Genomic DNA, 23910 nt, shown 5'->3' on the forward strand with positions numbered 1-23910 from the left:
ATATTACAGACATATTTCAGCCTCTCCGCTATCAGAGAGTCATTTTTATAGAAAGCAACATTTCCAAAGTGGTGCATCTTGAATGTAGGCGTTCGGAGTGTTGATTTGAAATAAATATGAACCGATTGTTAAGATATTAACCAAGTTAACAGTGAAGGCTGTGTTCGTTTTTTTACAATTTGGTCCTTCGACTGATTTACAGAGAAAAGTTTCTTTCAAAGAAATGTAAAACCGAAGGTGTCTGCTCGCTCAATAATTTAGCGAGTGAGGTAAATAACCGAGCGGACGCTTTGTAAAAATAGCCGTAGCCATACAGATGAGCCCTAGACCCCAGCTCAGGGAGTTTGTTCAGACTGATTGGAGTGCCCAGCCTGCCCCCCTCCGTCTCTCCCACCCTCCCTTCACTCCTCTGCAGTTTGGTGCTGGTGAAAGGGCATCGGTTGGTGCAGCGTGAAGAGTTTGATTGGCTCTCAGGGACCTGCCGGAGCCTGGGGCTATCTCTTTTGACAGTCTGATAGAGACATCACGGCACTCTCCCAGGAGCTGCCACCGGGGGTCCGATTCAAAGCGAGGGGGAGTGGAGGTGACCCGCGACGCTCTGATGAGAGAAATCCCACACACAAACTCCTGCACCGTCTCCGTTGGGGGGCCACAGAGAAGGGAGAGGATGGAGGGGAGGGCCAGTGTCCCTTAGCTCAGTAAATGAGACCCCATCAGATGTCTGCGTGAGGTGAAACCAATTAAACAATGCTTGCAGGAACGCTCTAGTCGTCGGGTTAGCACCAAAACTTGAAAGCGAGCCTCTAAGTGGATGTGAAGTGTTTGTGCTGGAGGAGAGAAACGGTCTTCAAAAATTCAAGACCGTCTCCAAAACGCAAATGAAATGAGAGGCTGCCGATTGGAATCTCTCATAAAGAGAGCTCAGAGAGCTCGTGTTGACAAGTGTTTTTGGGTAAACTGCCTCGATTAAAATCATGCTTTGATGCACAAGACATTTTAAAAAGTCAAATTGTGGACCTAATAGACAAAAATGAACACACAAAACATTAGTGCTCCCTCTAACATTCAGTTCTTACATAAACTGTGAATCACTTTTTCAGTGAACATCACATGTCCTGTGACATGGTGTATAATTAAGAAGATACGGTTAAGCATATTTAGCTGTTTTTATCAAGTAAATTAAAAAAAATCCTGAAAATAAAGATGTGTTTACTAATCGGACAATGCTAATTATTAAATGCACTATCCATTACCTAACCATTTACAGTTTTATATGAATTTTGGGATCACAAAAATATGGATAGAAACACCAAGATGCAAATAAAAAAAATGTATACACTCACTCGAGGCGGATATACTTTTTCTGACAATTTGCCCAGAGAAGTGACTATATTACTCTCTTGAAAACATAAGATATAAAAGTGTTTTTACAATATTTACATTTTTCACAGATTTAATACACATTTAGAAACAGAGGTAGTGATTGAAGACAATGGACACACTATGTAATCTTGTTTCCCCCTCTCCTTTTGTGTTTTCTTATAAACAAAATCATGTTTAAAAATGATCAGTTTGCCTCGGTCTCTTGGGATTGGAACATCAAATCTCTATAGATTACTAAAAAGGCAATATGGTCCCCAAACTCACTAATGAACATCTCATCCACACAGCAGTTAACACTGCTTGCATCATTCGCTCTCTCTCTCTCTGTTTTCCTTCAATAGTTGTTGTTTTGTTGGGTATGAAGCTGATGTCTTCATCAGGCTGTCAGAAAGGAAGAGCCTGCAGCTGTGGCAGGTCCCCCAGAGCCTGTCGCACTCCTTGTTTCCATGGTAGTCCTTCAGGCAGCACCATGGGCAGACTGTGCGCAAGGACCCCTACAACCTGTTTTTTTTTTCCCCCTTTCCTGATATGCAGCCCCGAAGCGGGCATCAAACTACAACGCCAAATAGTGAGAGTGCTGCGATACATTCTTTGCAGGTGCCGCATTCTCTTTCAGAAGCAATGCCAACCAAGTTTCATTAGAATAAGCTGCCCCTGTTCCTCAATGATTGTTACAAGGGTGCTTTCACTGTGAAACGACCCTCCCTCGACGAATCTTCATAAGCTAAAGCTTCTTGTTAATGTAAAGATGTCTCATTACTTGACTTCTGATTTGTTTTCCTTGGTAGTAAGTCAAAATAAAAAGACATCAGAGACTCGTCGTGTTGCTGTGGGGCTCGCCATCGCTGTATTGAGATCGCTGAGGTCAGGCCTCAGTTCCAATAACATGAAGGGCTTTCTTGGAATCACTAATGAGATCCAAATGACAAGACTGATTGTTTTTACTCTTCTCAGGGTGGGCCGCACCAACTGAGGACCTTAACCTACATGCATAGCCTGTCGAAGAGATTCCCGCTTCTCCTACTTTTGAAGGAAAACCACTGTGGCTCAGTCCGCAACTTATGTAGATGAACAAACACTAGCCAACGTGAGAGCAAAAGTTTACAACCAGTAGCGGGTACAAATATTAATTATATTTTAAAGTCATGACTGCAATTGAGCCTGCGGGTGCTCGCCGCTGTTCTGTTGGCATGTTATTTATACAGTGGGCGTATTACGCTCGCTGACACCGAGACGTAATTTCTCACAATACATCAAGTGTGCAGGGGGTAGCCTTTAAGAGCTTAAATTAAGTCGCTGGCCTTTAAAAGCATCTCTCTCAGGGCCCTGTCTGGATTAATAAATTCAACTGATTTGGCTTTAATATTATTCGGAGTGCATTAGAATGTAGCTAACAGCTGGGGTGGTGGCCAGTCTCAGGGGCTGAGATACGGAGTGCGAGTCTGAGGGCAGCGTGGGGTCAAAGGTCCCTCTGTTACAGGTGCGGCCCTGACAGGCTCGGCTCTAGGATCAGAAAGGCCAGGCTTAGCTGAAAGGAGGATGAGGAGGGCCGCCGACCGCCTCCGAAACAAAGTCACCCTTTCTGCGACTGCAGCGGACAAGCTCTCAGCACTGAGACGTTGACTTTACATCCTTTTCTTTCCCTTTTATCGTCAAAGCAATGAAATGTTAAACAATGTTAATGGAAAAGGACAGCCCTCTTGGTGATGCATTATAACAATAATCAAGAAAAAATGTAGCTTAATAAACATGGGAAATCTCTCTTTTTCCCTTCTAGAGTGAATTGTGTCGCACACCCTCGAGGTTAGACCTTGAGAACAGAGCGCCGAGGAAGTGGAAATTGGTGAAACGATAGAAAGGAAGATATGGAGACGGAAAGAAAGAGAGAAAGACACCTTTGTTAGCTATCTGCTGTCGCCTCAATGGTCTGCGTTTAGCGTGCGCACACCCCGTCAGGCAACAATACACAGAATAATTTAACCGCATATTTCATTTTAATTAACTGTGATATAATGCAATGTGACTCTCAGCCTCCAGAGGAAAGAACACAATATTGGTTTGATGAATCTACTGGAGCCACTCGCAGTTTCTCTTCTCACCTCATGGGATTCAGGTATCATTAGAGATAAGCAGAGATCTGCTTTTTGTCTCGCATTTAAAAAAAAAAAAAGGTGCAGACACATGGGTGACTGCAGAAGTGTTCAATATTAATAGCCTTTCATCAAGGACACAATTAGGACACCTCTATTTGACACATTCCATAGGAGTCAGATGAATATGTATATCTGGTGTTCTGGAATGTGCCATTGCACAAAAAGCGACAGGGTGAAATCAGACTTGCACAAAAAGACAATGGCTGATTGTTTGTTTCACAATTGGTCGGTTTCAAGCCGCGCAGCACAAATAGTTTTTAAGCGAAGTTGCAGTGCAGCTGCAAAAAGTGACTTTAGTGCTTTCAAACTGACAGTGACTCTACCGTGAAAGAGAACTGCAGCTCTATACAAAATAATATGATTGCCTGGCTACTACGTTGAGTATTTCATTTAATAACAGACATAAATTATTAATTATACACTAAATGAAACCCCAAAAGATAGACAGCTTAAATCATTTGATTTCAGTCAGATATTTTGAAAATATTAAATTTGGTACTTGCGTGCTACTTTAATGAAGCAGGCCTATTGCTATAGTTAAAAAAGGTAAGATAATCTACAAAATGGGTTAACATTAAAAATGTATGTGCTTTATGTAGGAAATCTCTGAATTAAAAATGTTGTTTTAACTGACTAAATCAACCCGGCGACAATTAAGGTTAAATGAACAAAAGTCATTTTTAATGGATAGTAAAAACTGATTTTTTATGTAACAATTTTAGGTTACCCCCTTTTTAGTGTAGAATATACTAATTTCTAAATATACAACTGAAGGCATGTTGCATGGAAAGCGTATTCTCCAGTACTTCTGTATTCTTTAGCCTTTTTTTTTTTGCTATGAAAACAATCATATAAAAACATGCATTCCCTCTTACCAATTACTAGGGTTTGGTCTCACTTCCTGTCTCATCTCTGGTAAATCTGGTCATCTCCTGTCTTTCCTTACAGTGTAAAAATGTCTGTTTTACACCAAAAATCAACTAAGAGTTATTAAAATTGGCCTACATATCAATTATAATTGGAGACTGAGGTGTACAGAGGTCTCTGCCCACTGCCACTGATAGCACAGTCAATCTCCAGGCATGCTTTGCCTCCTCTTTCATTAACAAGGCCTGCTAATTACAGCCATATGAACTATCCTCCAGATCTAAAGCGTGGCACTGCACACATCGTAATTGAGCACACCATTGATATATATATAAAAAAAGGGATTTAACTTCATTTAAAGCTCCTGACTCAGATTAATTAGATGTGGTCCTGCATTGGAACCACTTTGCTCTGTGATCATGGTTTAAAGGGTCCAGTTGTGGAGATATTGAAATGATGTTTGTTTTGCTCATGAGTCTACGATGTCAGCCACCAGGGCCCAATTAGCCAGCAAGCAGAAGCCTCTGTTAGTTTCTCCTCTTTAGCTTTGACAAGCAGTGGAGGCCCGTGTGGTTATATTTCTCTTCTTATCCCTATGCTACAACCACACTGTGCTCCCTTACACTGTTCAGACATGTGGTGACAGTAACGTGTAGTCAAATGATAATTCCTGGATTACAAACATATCTGTCCCTCTGATATATGTATTATCTGTCTATTGCAATAACATGCCATTTTCCATGGCTTGTTGCATAAAAAAAATATATATATTTTGATTTAAATGAGAAAAACATAGGTGAATATGAAATTGGAATCGGAATTAATTTAATTAGTAAAAAAAAATAATTATTTATATATTTTAATAAATATTTTTGAATAATAAGATGCATGGAGTGTTCCAATTTTTGTGGATATTTTGATATTTATACAATAAAATGTTTTGTATGCCAAATTGGTAGTTGATGAAAATCAAAAAATAAGATGATTTAGTGCTTGAAGGTTTCTCATAAAACTTGTTAAACGTCCAAATCATCATCATCATCATCTTCCTTCCTTTGCGGCTGGAATACACTTTTGGTTCTTCGAAACAAATGATTTAAAGCAAACTTTGAAGAGAATGATCATTGTCCAGGTTGTCGCTCAGCGAGTACTGCATGTCGGTATGTACTTTCCATGATTTGTCATATCGTTAGCCTCATAGCATAATTGCCTAAGAAATTATTAATTAAAAAATGACTTAGGCAATTATGCTATGAGGCTAACGATATTCTAAATGTCTACCAAGTGTATCATCTGACAACAAAGACTTTTTTTATTATAGGGATAATCCATCTCATCCTTACTCACGTAATTTCCAATCTGTATGACTTTCTTTCTTTCTTGCATGGAACATAAAAGGAGTAATTTAGCTTTAGTTATTTTGAGTTTCCATGCTGCTCTTCTACATTGAAAGTGAATGGTGACCACAGCTTTCCAAGGTTTCCACAGACTTTCATTGTATGGACAAAAGGAAGCTTGAACATTCTCCTTTTGTGTTCTGTTCAAGAACAATTTTGTACTGCAACAACAACACAAGGGTGAGTAAATAATGACTGTTTTTTATATATATATGTTATATATTTGAGTGACTATGTCTTTAAGGACTTTGACAGACAGAAGCATGCGAATGAGTGTCGGAGAGATACGGGGTGGATGATGGCAGGAGGAGGAGGAGTCTAGGCGTGAGACAGACAGGGGGAAACAAAGCCATCATCTCCCTGTGCTTGCCCTTCTCTCCCCTCTCCTCCACTGCACCAATTACTGCCTCCCCTGCTCACCCATCAGTATGCAGCAGGGCTCACTCTCAGCATCACTCGCCCCGGGCCATTGAATACGTTACCTCTGCTGTGGGGTGAGGGGCTCCAGGGCAGTGTGCCCCGTAACCCCGTGGTTAATTTGGGATTCCTGCTCCCCACTGACGAGGAGAAAAGTTGTGGTAAAGAGAAAACAAATAAAGGAATAAGGTCTGCGCAGACACCTACCCAGAGATCTACTGATTTATTGATTCCTTCATTCTTTCATTTGATTTGTGTGAAATTGTAATTAAGCTAGCTATTTATGAGCTCTCCATGGCAAGACTCTGGCTAACACTATATTGGTACCCACAGGTAGAGCCATTAGCAATACATAATTAACTCTTATTTGTTCTCTATGGAATAACAGGAGGAAGGTACTAGGTCCAGGCTTATGCCTGCAACAGACTGTGCGATTTCGGCAATCTTATAAGATCATCACAAATCACACTGTACGACGTGATTACAGTTTTTTTTTATTCGCTTTGGTACTATTTTCACAAGTTAGGTGTACATTTTCAAAACTCTTAGTGCTAATATCACAACAGATCATCAAAAGTGCACTTTTTTCAAACATTTCATCATGTTTTCAATTGTGTAAGTACAATACACAAAATCACAAAGTATCCTTTTCACAACACAAAATAAGTGTTTCATCTACATAAATGTTTCATTCACAGTAACTGCCTTTCATAAAGCTCTTACTATCAAACTTTTGATTTGCATCTCTTCTTGTTCAGTTTAATACATGTGTCTATTATTTAATCCAACTGATCTTAATGGTTAATCAATGAATCATTCGGTGCACCTATAGATTTCTATAGATATTGATTCTATACACAGTTTCTATGGAACTTGTTTGCAATTTCTGATATGGAAAACCAAATGTAATGAATTATTTTTACATAAGTGATTTTGGGTACGACATGTATGTAGACTGTACTATGATGACACTTATTCAATCGTAGACTACGACGCAAGTTAGTATAGATGAATAAAACGTCATCAGCATGCGCTAGTGGTAAACAAAGAGAGCAAGATGACTCGCACTTTGGCAAATGTGTTTTTTGTGTGCACTGAAAAAAAAAAAGGAGGAAACGAAAGAGGAGATATGCTAAATTTCTGCCACTGTTAGAAAATGATCTCAGGCTATCTTTGGTCACAAGACTGTGACATTGGCCGTCTTTGAACCTCTCTCACTGTATGACGTAGGACCACCGTTTAGACCACAGCAATCATGATTGGTCATCTTTCTTAAAATTGTACAATGTGTATTGGGTATTATAATGATCCAGAAATGTTAATGACTTGAATTAATTATTGATGCGTTTGAAGCTTTTGGTTTGATTGACAGTGATGTGGAAGACAAAAACGATCTCAAACTGAAAAGTTTAGTCTTTATAAATAACATAAACCACAGTATTATACAGTAGAATGGAAAATTAAGTTTTGGGTTACCACGGCCGTTATATATATATTTATATATATTTTATTTTATGCTTCATTTGGAATTAGCGGGGATACTACTCCTCAACTTTTAACGGAAAGGATTAAGGCCCGTTCACACCAAGAATGAATGATAAACATCACTGAGGAATGATAAACACATGACAGCCAATCAGAATCCACCACAGGCATTTAAAGCAGTAGACCACAGAACTGCAGTACATACTTATAGTAAACAGAACATTATAATGCACTGGTGTGAACGCTATTATAGTTATCTTTATAGGTATTTCTAGTGTGAACAGGCCTTTAGTATATCAGATAGTTATCGTAAAATTAAAACTACTCATTGAGGCTAATCACATAATTTGGGTTGAAATATTTTTATAGGCTAATCTTGCCTGTATATTAACTTAATGCTTACACTGTACAAATCAGAACAGCAAGAGCAAAAAAATAAACGTTTCAAAGATATAATCCCCGCACTGTTGAGTTTGTTTAGTGCAAAAACATTTTAATCGAATGCCGTGTCCAGTTTGTTTAGGACATGGTGTGACGCAAGAGACATGCTAGTTTCAGTTATGGCAATGGTGAATATCAGAAAATAGAGTGCAACAGGTGAAAGTAAAGGCTCTTATTTATTTTTTCTCCACAGGGAAACTGATTTTGATCGATAACTTATAAACCTTTAAAGACAGATCTACTGTGAGCTATGAGGTATTTAATCCATGGTATTTCCTTCTTTTGAAGCTGTCAGCCTGCATTATTTCAGCTTATTTTTAAAATCATCATGCTTAACAGCGGAATTCCTGGTGAAAAATGACATTACCCATGATTTTAAAAAAGCAGCATGTGTCAAAATAGCTCCGCCCACTTCCATGAAGCACTGGGAATGACATAATCAAATCAGTCGCTCTACGCTAACATTTAAAATACTTAAATGTTTGTATATATGCATATTTTGCAATAAACTTAAAATATATTATATATATAAATAATCAACATTTTTAAATGAGTAGTTTTATATTTCTCCATCATTTTTAATTCAATTATGCTGTTTGCAGTAAAGCCATTAAGTACACAGTCTTGTACATTTGTCTTTTTGTCTGATTTTCAAATACTTTTTTGCTTCAAATCTTCAAATCAAATACTTTTTTTAAATCCCTATGGGGAAAAGAAGAATGTAAAAAATACTTCCGGAACCATCGGCACTGAAATCTGACGGCTTAAACTGCAACTGACCAATCAGAATCAAGTCGCACAATTGCTCTTAAGGTGAGCGAATTTTAAAGTACTGAGGGTTTGCTAATATAGGCCTACAAAGTGGATCTACACGCAAATATGTAGTCAGATGTTTATTCATCTACTGTTATACAATGCAGATCGGTTATTTATTTTCATGTATATTCTGTTTATATACATCGCACCTGTCCACTAACAATCATTAAAAGTTCATTACAACCAGCATATGGCTACCAAAATTTTATATTCTGTTCAGCATAGAAAATTCCTGGAAGACAAATTAGATGAAAAACCATAAAAAGGGAAGCTGTTTGTTGAAGCTGCGTTGCATAGCCTCTATATGTAAGTTTGACTCCTACACACTGGCCTTCAAGCCTAGCCAGGGCTCTTCCCACTCGCCAGCCAACAGATGCATGGGAATAAATGCCGCCCCACAGAGCTACTCTTGTCATGTTGGAATAAACGGTGCAATGAAATCCTGCAAAATGGGAAAAGCGATCCAGGGAAACTTTCCACTTCATTGTGCTGCCTAACTAAGTTAGCAGCCGAACGAGCAAAGAGGAGAACGAAAGGGGAAAAATGCTAGAAGCGCTTATCATCAGACAAAGCTCACATTGCACCCAAAACATTTTAGAACCGAGAGGCTGACATAAATGCCTTTTTAATATGCCTCTTTTTCACCCCCAAAAAACAGTTGGAATAATTGATTATTGCGTTAGTTAATGTAGCGATGAATCAATTCTCAAACGTGTCAGTCCTAACTGGGGAAACGAGGGAGGACAAGAAGATGGTAGACAGTGAATGTTATAGAGCCACGGGGAATTATGGGACTATTCAGAACGCTGTATTCATTGGCTGCTGGAAGAATCGTTTCTCTCTGCGCTGCTGTGGTCTGAGTTGAGAAAGGGCGAGCCGAGGACATTAAATCAACCGGCCAAGAAATCTCACGGCATGATAGTTTCAAATAACTCTGGAACAATTAATTGATGAGGTAAAGTGAGATGAGGTAATCCACTTTGAATAATTGAGCAGCCAGCATGATATGTTTCATAAAGGCAGAACAACACTGGTTAAAACAAACACAATCATGAAATGCAGCTTCTCTAATTCATCTTTCAAACGCTCTAAATAGAAAAGTATAATAAAATGGTACGCTTTATGCCAGGTGCATCCAATATAGTATAAACTGCTTGCCACGGCTAATAAATCAAGCAATAATCTAAAAAACGGACCATTAGCATTTTTTATTATTCCTGTGCATAATAATCAGAATGAAATGTTAGATATCAGGCAACATTTTTACAATTTTAAATTTGCAGTTTAATATTAATATTTAATATTTCAATATTTAACTTAAATGTGTAGAAAAAGTGGCCAATAAAATTCAAATCTACAATGCTGTGGCTGGTTGGGCTCTTCAAGACAGATGATTTAAAGCAAAGCAAAAGCTTTGACATTGATCATTTTCCAGGTTGTCTCTCAGTGAGTCATAGAGCAGCATGACGGTAGGTAGTGTAAACACTGTGGGTCTGTGGTTAGACGTGTAGGGGAAGCTCTCTCCAGCAGAGGGGCACCTGCTTCTCAAAGCCCAGCCGCTTAATCACTTTCATCTGGGCCCCCTGCTGCCTCGCTAACCTGGTCTTACTTTAGAAAGCAGATCTGTCTTTCACATCCTCACACACGCCTCCCCTTCTTCTGCTTTCAGCCTCGGTTGTTTTACCTTTCTAATTCGGCCCAGATGTGAGGGCCCGCTCGCCGCCCGTTCTTCTCCCTCTCCCTCTCTCGCCCACCTGCTCGCTGACCTGCGGACCCCACACCCAGACTCTCATTTGATTTCTCTTCTCTGCAGTGAAAGGGCTGTTCTGTAGCTCATCGCAGCGCCTCTTTTTGCTTCGCCCCGTACAGTGTCGGCGCGGAGAAGCGCTGGCAGACCCCCGTCTCAGTCGCAAGCCTTCATGGCTTTTGTTACTCCTTCAACGACTCAATCAGAAGCTCCATGCCTGTGGCCTCTGAATAACCCACCTCCCATGTAGATGGCTCTAGACCAAGGACTCATACAGGCAGTCTTTGAGGACACACACACACACAATAGCAATGGTGTTATTTTTGACTATAAAGATGTAGAACTATTTCAATATAAAATAAAAAAAAGCACTCATACTCAGAGGAAATTACAATATTGGCCAATTACCATCTGAAGAAATTTCATTATAGGAAAGAAAGGGCTGGTTTGTGGAATCATCTTGGATTTAATTGGATCAGTCCAGTTGGACATCCCGACTTGATGGACAGCCCAGATCTCTCTAGACCAGCGCAAGTCTGCGTCTGCCTCTGTTGGACAGGTCCCAGTAAATAATCTCTCACTGCTAAATGCTCACTGTTAATTGTGTTTCCTTTTTTCCCAGATAATTACGACAACACCTCTGCGCCTCAGCTTGAAGGACGCACTCCGCCAGGGCCTAAGCAGGTGCCTCTTACTGACTGACAAGAGCTGTCAATCACCCGTAAAGAGCTCTCCACTTTCCTTCAGCTGTATGCTGCCATATTCCCTTTTGTCAGTTTATACCAAACACGAAATGAAAAAGCCAGGGCTTAACCAGGTAGCAAACAGGCCCCAGACTGTCAAAGGGAATTAGAGCGAGCATGTCTGCTTCTCTCCACTCTATCTATGAGGCACTCGCAGTGCTATTCCTCGCATATGATAAGGGCTTTTACTTATGGGACCTGCCGTGATTAAGAGTCCCTGGGTAATAGAGCCTTGCTGCCGCTGTTACAACAGTCGATAAAATTACCAACATCTTTTCAGTTACAGACCGGTTTTTCTTATCCAAGAAGGATAACCATGTATTTAAAGGGATAGCTCATCCAAAAATGAAATTCTGTCATTTACTCACCCTCAAACCTGTATGACTTTCCTACTTCTGTTTGCACACAAAAGAACATATTTGAACTTTGTGTTATAATGTGTTTTTCATCTATGCAATGAAAGCCAATGTTGTTTGGAACCCGGCAGTCTTAAAATAAAGTATAAAGAAATAGTCATACAGGTTTGCAAATGACATGAGGGTGAGTAAATTAATATTCATTTTTGTGAGAACCAACCATACTGTAACATGGTCAAAACATCCAACGTAAGTCCCAGAACTCTCCAGTATGCCTTTAAAAGGAGTAGGATTATTTATAGCAAAATGTCCATACTAGCCTTTTAAATTCAAGTGAATAGTGACAACTGTCAAATTTTCCATGGGAGAATTTACTCAAATTTCATCTCCACACAGAGCTGTCACATCACTTCAGAAGACATGGAATATAGCGAACAAGTCATTCGGCTTGACAGCTCCTGGTCCCCATCAACTTTTATTATATGCAGTAGATCAGTTCAGACTTTTTCCTGAACAAGAAGGCGAGTAAATAATGACAGAATTTTAATTCATAAACCACTTGTTCCTCTAATCAACCAAGTCATGTTTGCCATTTCAGAACACAAACACTGGTCAGACACTGGAAGCAAGCAGGACAATTAATAATAATATTAATAATAATAATAAAGCATCTCTCATTTGCTCACTCTCCACATCTTCCACTCGGACCATTTGCATGGCCACAATTAAGAATGCTAATAGAACAATCCAGACCCGCCTCTAAGGAGGATGGAAAGAGGCAGCCCTATTGTTATTCTTATACCTGACCTGGAGGGCGCTGTCACACTGTGCTGAAACAGCCGGCCTCTCAGGAGAGCATAATAAACTAACCGAATCAAAGATGGGCACGCTGGTGTGGCCTAGCACTCCTAACACCGGTCCTTGATCAGTTAGACGAGCCGGAGAGATGGAGAGCCGGCGGCCATTCGTGCAGAAGTGGCTGAGGCTGAGCGGGAAAGCAGGTCAGAGAGTCAGGGTCGCTAAGCACCCGTGTGTTATAGAGCGTCTCTGACAGGACAGGGCCAGCAACAGGGAACGGAGTGAGGTTTAGGGGATGGGAGGCCAAGAGCACCACTACAGTTTTGTATTTAGTACTGGACGAGGGTTACGGGTGTGACATGTTATAGTGTGTGTTCGGAATATGGGCTTGAGTGCTATACAGCGAATCTTACGGTGTAGTCAAATAAACATGAAATACATATATATACAGTATGCGGTGAAAATCAAACAGATGTCGCAATATATTTCATCATTTGCCATGCCATCTTTTAGCCTGAAATAGACAAGCTAACTTTTTTTTAATTAATTAATTACTAGTAATTTAGCTCATAACATTGTGAAGTACAATTAGAAACACTTGAGCATTTCCGGCCCGTATGTGCACCATATGTGCAGCTCTCAGTAAATCATATAAAATTTGCTTCCATTTAAGTGGTCAGCTCTTTAGATCCGGGACCTCATCAGTGAGATGTGTCCTGGTATCGATAACCCATTAATTCAACTTTCGCGAGACATTTTCCATTGAGAAGCCGTTTTTGACACACATCACAGTGCTGGAGAGATTCCGAACTCTCTCTGCAACCTAGCAACCCGTCACACATAGACAGGATCTAGACAGGCACTTTAGGGGAATTCAATTCACTTGTCCTCAGTGAATAAGATTGAATCACTTAGACATCTGAGGTGATTTAATAGTGTTAACATACGTAGCGCCTCAGCACAATGACACAAGGAAAAAAGGGGCTCTTAGGATTATTACATTCACTGAAAAATAAGTCACTTTCCTGGGTTCGCAAATATCATTTTTCTTCAAGATATTTCCCGGATAATAGCAGATAACTTGAGAAATTTCCATATTATTCATGTCAAAGTGGTCCTATTGGACATATAATGCAAATGTTAAGCAAAGCATATACTGTACAGCAAATATACTTACACCTGTTACCAAATCATATATGGAAGACTATCAAAGAATATGGAAACACGTCAAGCAGAGATTATTGACTTTCTATGCGGAGTGCAATTCTGAATACTAGTCCATACTAGTTTTGCCCATCAAGTACAACACACACACACACACACACACACATTAATATAAAAAAGTATTCAAAACAAACAAACAAAAATAATAATAACCTAGTGCACTTTCTTGGAATATGTTTCCAATACTTCACCAGATTGCAATTGCCTTTTTAGATGTTATGCAGAACAGTGGAAAAACAAAAACTAATATTTTTTCAAATGAAGCCCTCAAAAGTTTGACAGTTCCTTAAACACCTGGAAAGCGGGACAGCAGCCGCAGGACGTCTGTAAAACAGACGAATGAATAAACAAATGATGGAGAAACAGCGGCAGAGATGAGAGGATGTGAAGAGCGTAGGTGGCCTGGCCAAGGCTTCCTCACAGTCACTCTTCTGACCGTGGGAGGATAAAAATCTGGAAACATACTTTGCCTTTTTTTTCTATTTTATCATCATCTCTCGCTCAGTCTCTCTCTTGTTCTTGCTCTCTCTTTTTTTTTTTTTTTTTACTGCTCATGCCATTATAGACCTGACCACAGACATATTCTTGGAAGATAAATGAAGTCTCAATAACTGCACCCTTCTGCAGCTGCTCTCCTCTTATGATATCCTTTATTTTAGAGATATGGAGAGGCTCATCTCAAATGAATGATGTATAGAATTGACAAAAAGATTATTATTTTTTACTATTACTATTTTAATGCTTGCACAAGAATGCAATGGAAAAAAAACACCTTAAAATATTTGCTTGTTTTGTGGATATAATTTCATATTTATGAAGCATTTATTTCTGTAAGTAAATGCAATGATAGCCACCGTTGGGACTGGCGTTTTTATTTTTGTGCCCATAGGTGGCAGTATGCCACCACAAAAAGAGCTGCAAGCACATCTCTGCACCACATGGCAGAAGCAAAGTCTGAGCCTCCTTCACAGATTTAATTAGACAGAAACAGATACGTACATGTTCAGTCTTCAGCTGCCATTCCTCATTATTTTTTCATCGTCTGTTAAGAGGAGAAAAAAAGGCTAATCCTCTTTTTGGTAACTTTTACAGCAATCATAAAAATGAAGTTGAGCTTTTCAGTACGGAGAGTCAAGTGTTACATTTTTTTTGCTTCACACCTCTGAATGATCAAGATGATTGTGGTCAAAAATGGCAAGTTAAAGCAAAAGACTGTAATAAAATTATTAATCTTTTTTTCTTTTGAAAATTATTTAAAAGAAGTGTATTCAGCTACCACAGACCAAGAAACCCATATAAAATTAAGCTAACAGTTTGAAAAACCATACATAGACGATTGATAAGATAGATCATTTTAAACGCTTAAAACTGTCTAAAGTATTTACTTGCTGTAACATTGGGATCATTTGCCGGTTACATTGCTTAAGAGGTTTAAACTATTATTAGTTTTCATAGGACACAACACAGCAAGCAAATGGCTAGATTTTCAACAGCAAGTAATTTGATATTCACATATGCCTTTTTGAGTGGAAGGACGTAAAAGTAAAAAAAAAAGGAATCAGAAAGAAAAGAACTCAGTGTAATATCCCACACACCATGATACAAATCGTACGGCAAAAGCTTTTAAATGAAAACGGCCTGGTTAATGAACCCAGACAACCTCCAGCACACATATGTGTGGTTTTGCAAAGAAGTGTACCAAAAATAGTCCACCTGTCTACAAGGCACAGCATGCAGAGAGCTTACAAACTTTGGATAGTGTTATGACAGACAGAGAGGACGAGTGAACAGGACAGAGATACGGCCTTCCTCTTTTCACATTAATTAAAAAAAGGATCAATTAACAGCGATGAAACCCACTGCAGAATACTGACTAGCTGCTAGTCCAATCAAGCCTTGAAATGCAGAGCAGTTGGCATGTCTGGTGTTTCTTTCCTTTATTATCTATTCAAACTTAATTGCAATTTTCCAGCGTAGAATGACGTGATGGAAATGACCGGGTAAAATTAGCATCATATGAATAACTATTTACAAGCTATTGACAAAACACTTACATTTGCTCATTTGTGATTTGGACATTAAAGTGTGTCCAACACTGGGCTTCATGCTTACGAAAGGAAATATTATGCGGATTGAAAAGGGCCTCTTCATTTCTGTGACTATTCTTCTTCCCCCTTTTCCATCTTTCTGTCCACCTTTATCATGGAAATTCAGAGCAAAGCCGGGCTATTACCGACATCAGCTTTAGCTTTTGCTGACTCGCAAAACGTCTCGAGCTGGGGACGATTTTGCCCTTGCAGTCGTGCTGGATAAACACAATATGGTCACAATATGGAAAATGGATTTAAGACTTGATATTGAAGGCTCTTATAAAATTCCAGCTATAGATGAAATAAAAAATGATGACTTTTCAGAAGTATATTTATAATACCATCAATGCACAGCATGTGGGAATAAACAATTAAAGAGAAAAAAAATGTCATTATACTGTACTTCTCACAATATAGTGTGATATCAAATATGATACCAAACTAAAGTTTAAAATTTAGATCAGCCCTAATGACATAAATATAGTTTTACTGCTAACTGTTTGCACTATTAGACCATAAACAATTGCAATCTGCATTAAGCTCACACACATACACACTATTTGAAAACTAGTTAGTGCAATATTCACAAAGCCCTCTGCACACTGGTGGTCTTAGGATTATGTAGTCATATATTTGCTTGTTTTTAATAATTCATCCAGTTATTATAACAATATTAGCAAAGATTAAACACAGGGGCGTTGCTCATTACGTTGGGAACACAGCTCACCAAAAGCTCATTTCCTGTGGAGGAAGCCCGACTAACCCTGCCTGACCCCTAGATATTCCTATTACCATGTTCCAATGTTTAAGGCTAACAGAGCTACATCTCTAAGAAATCTCTCTTTCTTTCTCTCTTTCTTTCTCTCTCTTTCTCTCTTTCTTTCTCTCTTTCTTTCTTTCTTTCTTTCTCTCTTTCTTTCTCTCTCTTTCTCTCTTTCTTTCTCTCTTTCTTTCTTTCTTTCTTTCTTTCTTTCTTTCTTTCTCTTTAACATCTGCAAGAAGGTTAGGAGAAGCGTTGCATCAGACATTATATAATTACTAATTGAAGCGATGAACCTTTTGAGTCTATGAATTTCATCCAAACAGATGGGAGGGACCAAAGCATTAGTAAAATCCTTTTAGCAGAGTTTTGAGGAAAGTGCTTATCTTCTGAGGGATTTGTATCATCTGTGTCTTGATGAAAATTTGGTGCAGATCATGCTTACAAAGTAGTGTCAAAAAGGTAGCTTCACTTTGAGGTATGTGACTCATTTATTTAATCTGTTTTTCTTTGAAAGCTCATCCCGGGGGAATATTTATATCCACCTGTCAATACAGCTCGGCAACGAAAGTATGGGACATTATCCGTCCACATGGGCTTTAAAATAATGTTTTCTTCCAAAAATGAGGCTCCATAATGACCAATTTAAGACACGTAAATCTTGATATACTTCCATCCGCCAAAATCAACCATCAAAAATCAACCATCAGTGACTGAAGCATACAAACACCGTACTGAAGATCTTTCATCTCGATCGGTGGCTGTAAAAATGTGTTTAGTCTCACAAGATCTCCAAACAGAGCGCTTGTGGAAAGCCAGAATAATATCTATGCAGTATGTAAATTTTCAAATTTGTAAGATGACAGTGAAAGCTGAAGTCTCTGTATCAGGGGGATACTTGAAAGCAGAATCCACTATTAGACCTATTTTTCCCGTCTTTATTCGCGCTCTACGTCTGTCCTCCTTGAAACTGTTGACAGTTGTGGCAGAAGCAGGATGTACGCTAAAAATATAACAAATAATCGCCAGAATTTATAAATAGGGCCCATCAAATTATGACAAGGAAGGAACAGATTTGATCCAGCCATATAAATACAACTACTGTAATGCTTCACCAATATGTGTCTTCTCCAAACATACAGACATGACTGTGATAATTACCTCATGTCATCGAGACACCTGAGACAGACAAGCACGATGACAGGAACGATGACTCTAATGGCTCTGTCCGAGCTAGAGCTACTAGCCTGAACCAGAATGCAGTCATTTATTTCAAAATGGTAACATAATGCAATAATGGTAAGCAGCGGTTGTTTTGATTGGGGAAAGGATACCCACTAAAACTGCAGTTACAGCGTGAGAACATAATATTAGCGTCTGTCATCGAAAGGAGCTAACAGGGTTTCGGTTTCAGCTCTTTCGGAAATCAAATTAGTCAGCCAGACATCCAATTAGTGTTTTTGTTTAGTTACATGTCGGAGCTGCTCAGTAGACTGTTAAGGGGTGTGGTGGTAGTTGGGGGGGTTACAGTGCGCTACCCTCTAAACCAAGCTTTTGGAGTTACGTAAACTTCAAGCATAAAGCGTCTTACAGCAAGACGTACGGAAAAGCGCAGCAACAACAAACCGTGAAGGTTTTGAATGCAAGGCACCACTAGCCCTCGGTAAGTGTTCGCTAAAGCCATCAGCCGTGAGGCAAAGAATAGATGTAGTTTGTAGGGAGATTTGAATCCACAATTAAGGCGAGTCCCTAGTTTCTTAAGGGCTAAATCATATCAGATAGACTATCGACAGCCTCCTGTCAGTGAGTGAGCCCTCTGAGAGCTAGCTATTTACACATTGACTGATTGACTGCTTTTTAATAGACACATAATTGGTGACAAAGACCTTCAAATGGAGTGTCATTTGCCAGAACATTTGCGATAATTCACAGTCAGTCTAATTTTCCATTGGACACAGTCCCAATGACAGGGCTGCAGAGACGGCTTTATAGCAGAGCCCAGGGAAGTGTTAAAGCTGGGATGTTGGAGGCTGGAAAAAGTTTGTATGAATATATATAATATATATATAACACACACATTTATACAACTTACATAACATAAAAATATGAAAATACTATTTATATTGTTTATAAGTGTTATTTTAGTATTATTTACATACTTTTTATTGAAATGTTGAATTAGCATTGATACATATTTAACTATTTATTTGTGGGTGTTACACATAAGATAAATCTTAGTTTTATACATTTGAAAAATCAGATGGACGGATGAATACGAGTACTGTAATCCCCATAATTTCAGAGAGATTGCACATAAACGCAGCTTTATGTTATCATAATAATATTACAACATAACATTATGCACTATCCCTTTACCGTTATGAGACGGAGCAAAGAATAATCATGTAAATGTTACAGTTGTTTTTCTGTAGTGCACGACAGGTGACCTTCACATCACCTTGAGCTGCCAGCACTGCCACATGCTTGATATCATCAGTAGTCATGGCACAAAACGAAAACACAAGGGAAGAAATAAACACGCTACAGATCTCGGAGCATTTCAAATAGGCTTGGCTTTTCGTAGCAGCTGCTCGGAGGATGTTTTTAACATCTATTAATGCTGAATTACTCCAATTACAAGCTTTCTTTACACCCAGGCCCCCTTGCCTAGCCCATGCGAGATGGCATCCACCTCCAGGAGCCAATCACAGTCGGCCCCAACCACCAGCAGCAGATGTAAGCAATTTACTTCTGATTTCTTCATATTCAGTGTGAGACGAGCTCCTGATGACCTGCGACCCTGGAGCCTGCAGGATTCTAACCCTATCAAATTAAAGCTCTCTGCTCACTTATCCCCCAGCGCTCCTCTGCTGCTAAGCAGCCATCTCGCTGCATAGCAACGCGGGGCCGGGCGTGCTGGCTCATACGCCCTGCCTCATCAGCCGCTATTAGGGAAAATATACAGTGGTCTAATTGGATGAGATTCAGCTAAGGAAGTGCAGTTAAAGGTCGTGAAGCTGCCGTGTGTCTTCTGCTCTTCAGAATAATTTTCAGTGTCCTCCGCTGTTAAACAATAGGGCCAAAGTTGCAATCTCTCTCGTTCTCTCCATCTCTCTGAGCTCCTGTAGGAGGAGTGTCGGCCGCCGTGATGAAAGGAGAGACCTGAGAATCATGTAAACAAGATGGCGGGGCCTTGACTGATGTGCTTGGCGCCACCTGCGCATTCGCCCACTCCGAGCATCCGGGCGCCCATGCCGCGGCCTTGACATTAGCCAATTTCATACATTTAGAATGATTCGTAAGGCCACATCCTTTGTCTAATCAGTCCTTCTTTTGTTGCAAATCCTTCATGCATGGTGATAATTCTCAAGGCTAGGTGCTCCCTAAGATATTTTCATTCAATTTCTGATTAAGGCAGTAACTCCGCTGGGCACAGAGGAGCTTGATGTTTATAAGAGCACCCCAAAACCCAAACAAAACAAACACAGTAGAGGTTAATGGCATTTTTATGCTCACATACGTTTAACTGGAAGAATTCTAACCAGATCATTTCAATTTTAACAAGCGATTTTGAGAGTTCATTTCTCATTATTAGGGCAGTTGTTTTTCCATACAAGTAAACGTATATGTGTTTTCAAGACAGTGACACATCTTTTGCAAAAATCATATTTAACTCAAGTCCAAGTCTAAGAATATAATAATATTTTTTAAGAGTGTTAAACACACAAGCATTCTTATTCAACATATCTTTGGTTATAGTGGACCTATATCTTATAATCTATTAAACATTACCGAAAGAGCACTAAAATCAAGAAAATCATTCACTCACCCTCACATACTTTCTTCTATGAAACAAAATGTTATTTGTTATGTAAATGTAATTTTAATTTTAGTTAACTTTGATTACAATGGTTTGGACCCAACTGACTTTCATTGCATGGACAAATACATGTTATAATTTTTTTTTTTTTTTTTACAAAAAATTTGAATAAAAATTAAGAAAATAAGAACAAATCAAACTACAAGCAACAGCACAAATATATACAATAGAACAAAGGGTTAGGTTTAGGTTTAGGCTTCAAGTTAGGTGGTTAGTTAGGTTAGTGTTCAGGTACAGAAATTGAATAAATCAAATGTAAAATAACATTGCATATAATCTCCACTGTATAAATGAAATAAAGTAATTATTATTAAAGTTACAAAAGCTATACAGTCAAGAGCAGTGAGTGATTTCCTTGTCTCACAGACAGCAGGAATGTTAGGCTGTTGTCACTTAAAGACAATGCACGGATCTAAAATACTGAAAGACGTGCTGTCTTTCTCGACTGTTTAAGTTCACTTAAGACATAACCTACTATGTTTGCTAGGATGTTAACAATTTTTGCGTGAATCTGTTTGATCAAGCGCAAGACTTGAAAGAGAACTCAATATTTGCGCGCTGTCTGAGACGCATCTTTCTGTGTGCGTGCTTTGGAAGAGTGCGCACACAAATCTTCTCACAAGGCTTAAATGAGTTTAGTTTAAACCCAGATTGCAATGTGTGCTGTTCAGGTCTCACCTGCGCTCGCGCTATCAACACCCAGGTCACATGCAGTAGTCGAACTCTGTCTGTTTTACGCGTTGTTATTTTCAACAAACCATATTACAGATGTGTCGTCAGATTTAAGATGAACCGCGGTGCAAGTGTGTGCCAAACCGTGAGAGGAGAATGGTATGGTTTGATTTTACGGTACGGTTCGATCCAAAATGTGTGATAACGGTTGTGGTTTGGGGAAAAGGCATGCTTGCTTAAGGGGGCAATCAGGCCTGGTAAATGCTGCAGTTGAGTGTGTACCCTTCTAAGAGAACAGGGCTTTAGAGTCTCGCTGTCAGCCAATTTTACAGCTGGAAAGGCAGGGGATTCTGGAGCCGGCCAGCTGAACCGAGTGGCATAGAGAAACCCGGCAGAGTGGGCCGCACACACCCTCCTACACCGTCTCCCTATCTTTTATTCCCCAGAGAAAAGCTCCGCCACCCCACAATGCTTCAATAACCACGATGTGTTTGCTGTTGGAAAAACCTGATTAAAGTGGATAAGACACACACACACCGTTGAAAATACACATGCCTCCGACACAAACATGGACTAAGCCCATCAATGTCTCCCACCTTCCCCCTGTTCGTTCCCCGCTCCCAGAAGACCCGGTATTGGTCCTGGCAGCACGGGAGCTCCAGGAGAATGCCGCCATCCATTGATCTGTGCCTGATAAAGCCCTCGGCATGGTGTGCACGCTGCTTCATGGGCTTCATTCCACTCAGCCGAGTCCATTTCAGGGAGCTGTGCGGGAGCTAATGTGGGCTAGGCCGCACTAGGCACGGCCTTTGGGATTTGGCCTAAGTGCTGTTTGCTCTAACACTTTGCTATGAGAGTCTGAGGGACAGTGCAGGAGTACTTTCACACTTCCCCCGGGCTCCTCCACTCTTTAAGATGTCTGCACTGAGCTGAGAGAGCAAAATATGAAAGGAGAATTAGAATCAGACAAAACGCACATTTGCTTTCTTGATACTAGCTACAAACATCAGAAACACAGGTGGCTCAGCTTAGAGACAAAAAAAGAGTTTTGTGGTTTGTAGTCATGTCTATTAGCTTTGGTCATCTATATCTCCTAGTGTACACCTGAAAGTTCACAAAATTAACTTTTAGCAGATTTAAAATCTAAATTATCACATTTTCGTCTAATCAAATGCTATCTACAATGAGAATGCCCCGACTTCTAATACCACCTGCCAAAGACTAGTAAGTAGCATATCACGATTCATGGCTTTGACATAAAATACAGTTTAAAAGTTTGGGGTTTGTTTTAGTCTCTTTTTTTTTTTTTTTAAACTGCTTTCAATTTTAGTATATTTTAAAAAGTATTTATTTCTGTGATGGATGTCACACATGATCTTCCGTATGTTAATATGCTGATTTGAAGCTCAACAATACTTAATATTTTTGTGGAAACCATATAAACATTTTTTTTCAGAATCCTTTGATAAATAGAAAGTTCTAAATGAACAGCACTTCTGATAAATTATCATAATCTTACAGACTGACCCCAAACTTTTGAACTATAATCCTTTCAGTGTGGTATTTGTTAAATATAACAACAAAACATACATTAAACACTATATATAAATAAATAAAGGTCACAGTGTGATCCAGTCCCTGTAACCTACATCCAAGTATCTTTAAGACATGATCTACTCTACGAATGCTGAGCAAACAGTCTTGTCTGGCTGATGTGACAGATGCTCAGTGGTCCCTATTGGCTCTGCTCAGGCTGCCTGTCACCTTTCACATTTTTGTGCTTACAGAGGTGACCCTCAGAGCGCCCTCCAGCTCCATACGTTATCGGCACTAACCCAATCGAACACAGATTTCTGCTGAGGGGGTGGAAGAAGAGGCCAAGACCCAGAGCACAAAGAGAGCCAACCAGCACAACCCCTGTGACCTCCCACCACCTGAAGCCTGACCCTCATTTACAAGTGGGTCACCTTTGCTACAACTGCATTTGCACAGGGTCAGCTTAAGATATGTGTCCTCAAAGGAGGCCTGACCAGAGGAGAGGTCTTAATTATGAAGGGTTCCCTGAGAGGCAGGCCTGGCCTGCATATGGGCACTCTGAGAGAGCTAGTGCATGACCCTGACTAAGGCAAAATTATAGTTATTTACAGCCGAAGTACCTGAGGGTGCATTGTTGCAACTCATTGAGGTATCACTGCCGATCTTCCACTAATGCCATGTGGTCATACAAATGTTTGAAGAGCAATAATCTAATTGGACAGCACACACACTGTGCGTTTTCCTCTTAGCCCAATAATTTGTCTCTGTCTGATTGATGCTTTCATTTTTAAGGATGAGAAATGTCCAGATACAAATGAAAAAAATTAAATAATCTACCAACTGTGAGCCAAACATCATCAATCTGTTCACAAATCAACAGTGTATCATGACTCATGTCAAAATTACTATAAAAACATCAGCGATCCAACACAAATCAAAGTTCTCCTCAACAAAGTACACGATTTTAGCTTCAGCCAACATTCCTCTCTTTTCTGAGCACGGGCACATCACAGGCTCCTCTGACCGCAGTGCAATGGGAGAGATGAAAGACGTGCATAGAGGTTCATTGTGATGAAGCCTCTCCTGAAATACAGCTGTTCTGAAACAGAGCCCTTTTTGCTGAGATGTCTCAATAAAAGTGAAGA

Source organism: Abramis brama, assembly GCF_963993115.1.
Source record: "Abramis brama genome assembly, chromosome: 9".
In the NCBI taxonomy this organism is placed as follows: domain Eukaryota; kingdom Metazoa; phylum Chordata; class Actinopteri; order Cypriniformes; family Leuciscidae; genus Abramis; species Abramis brama.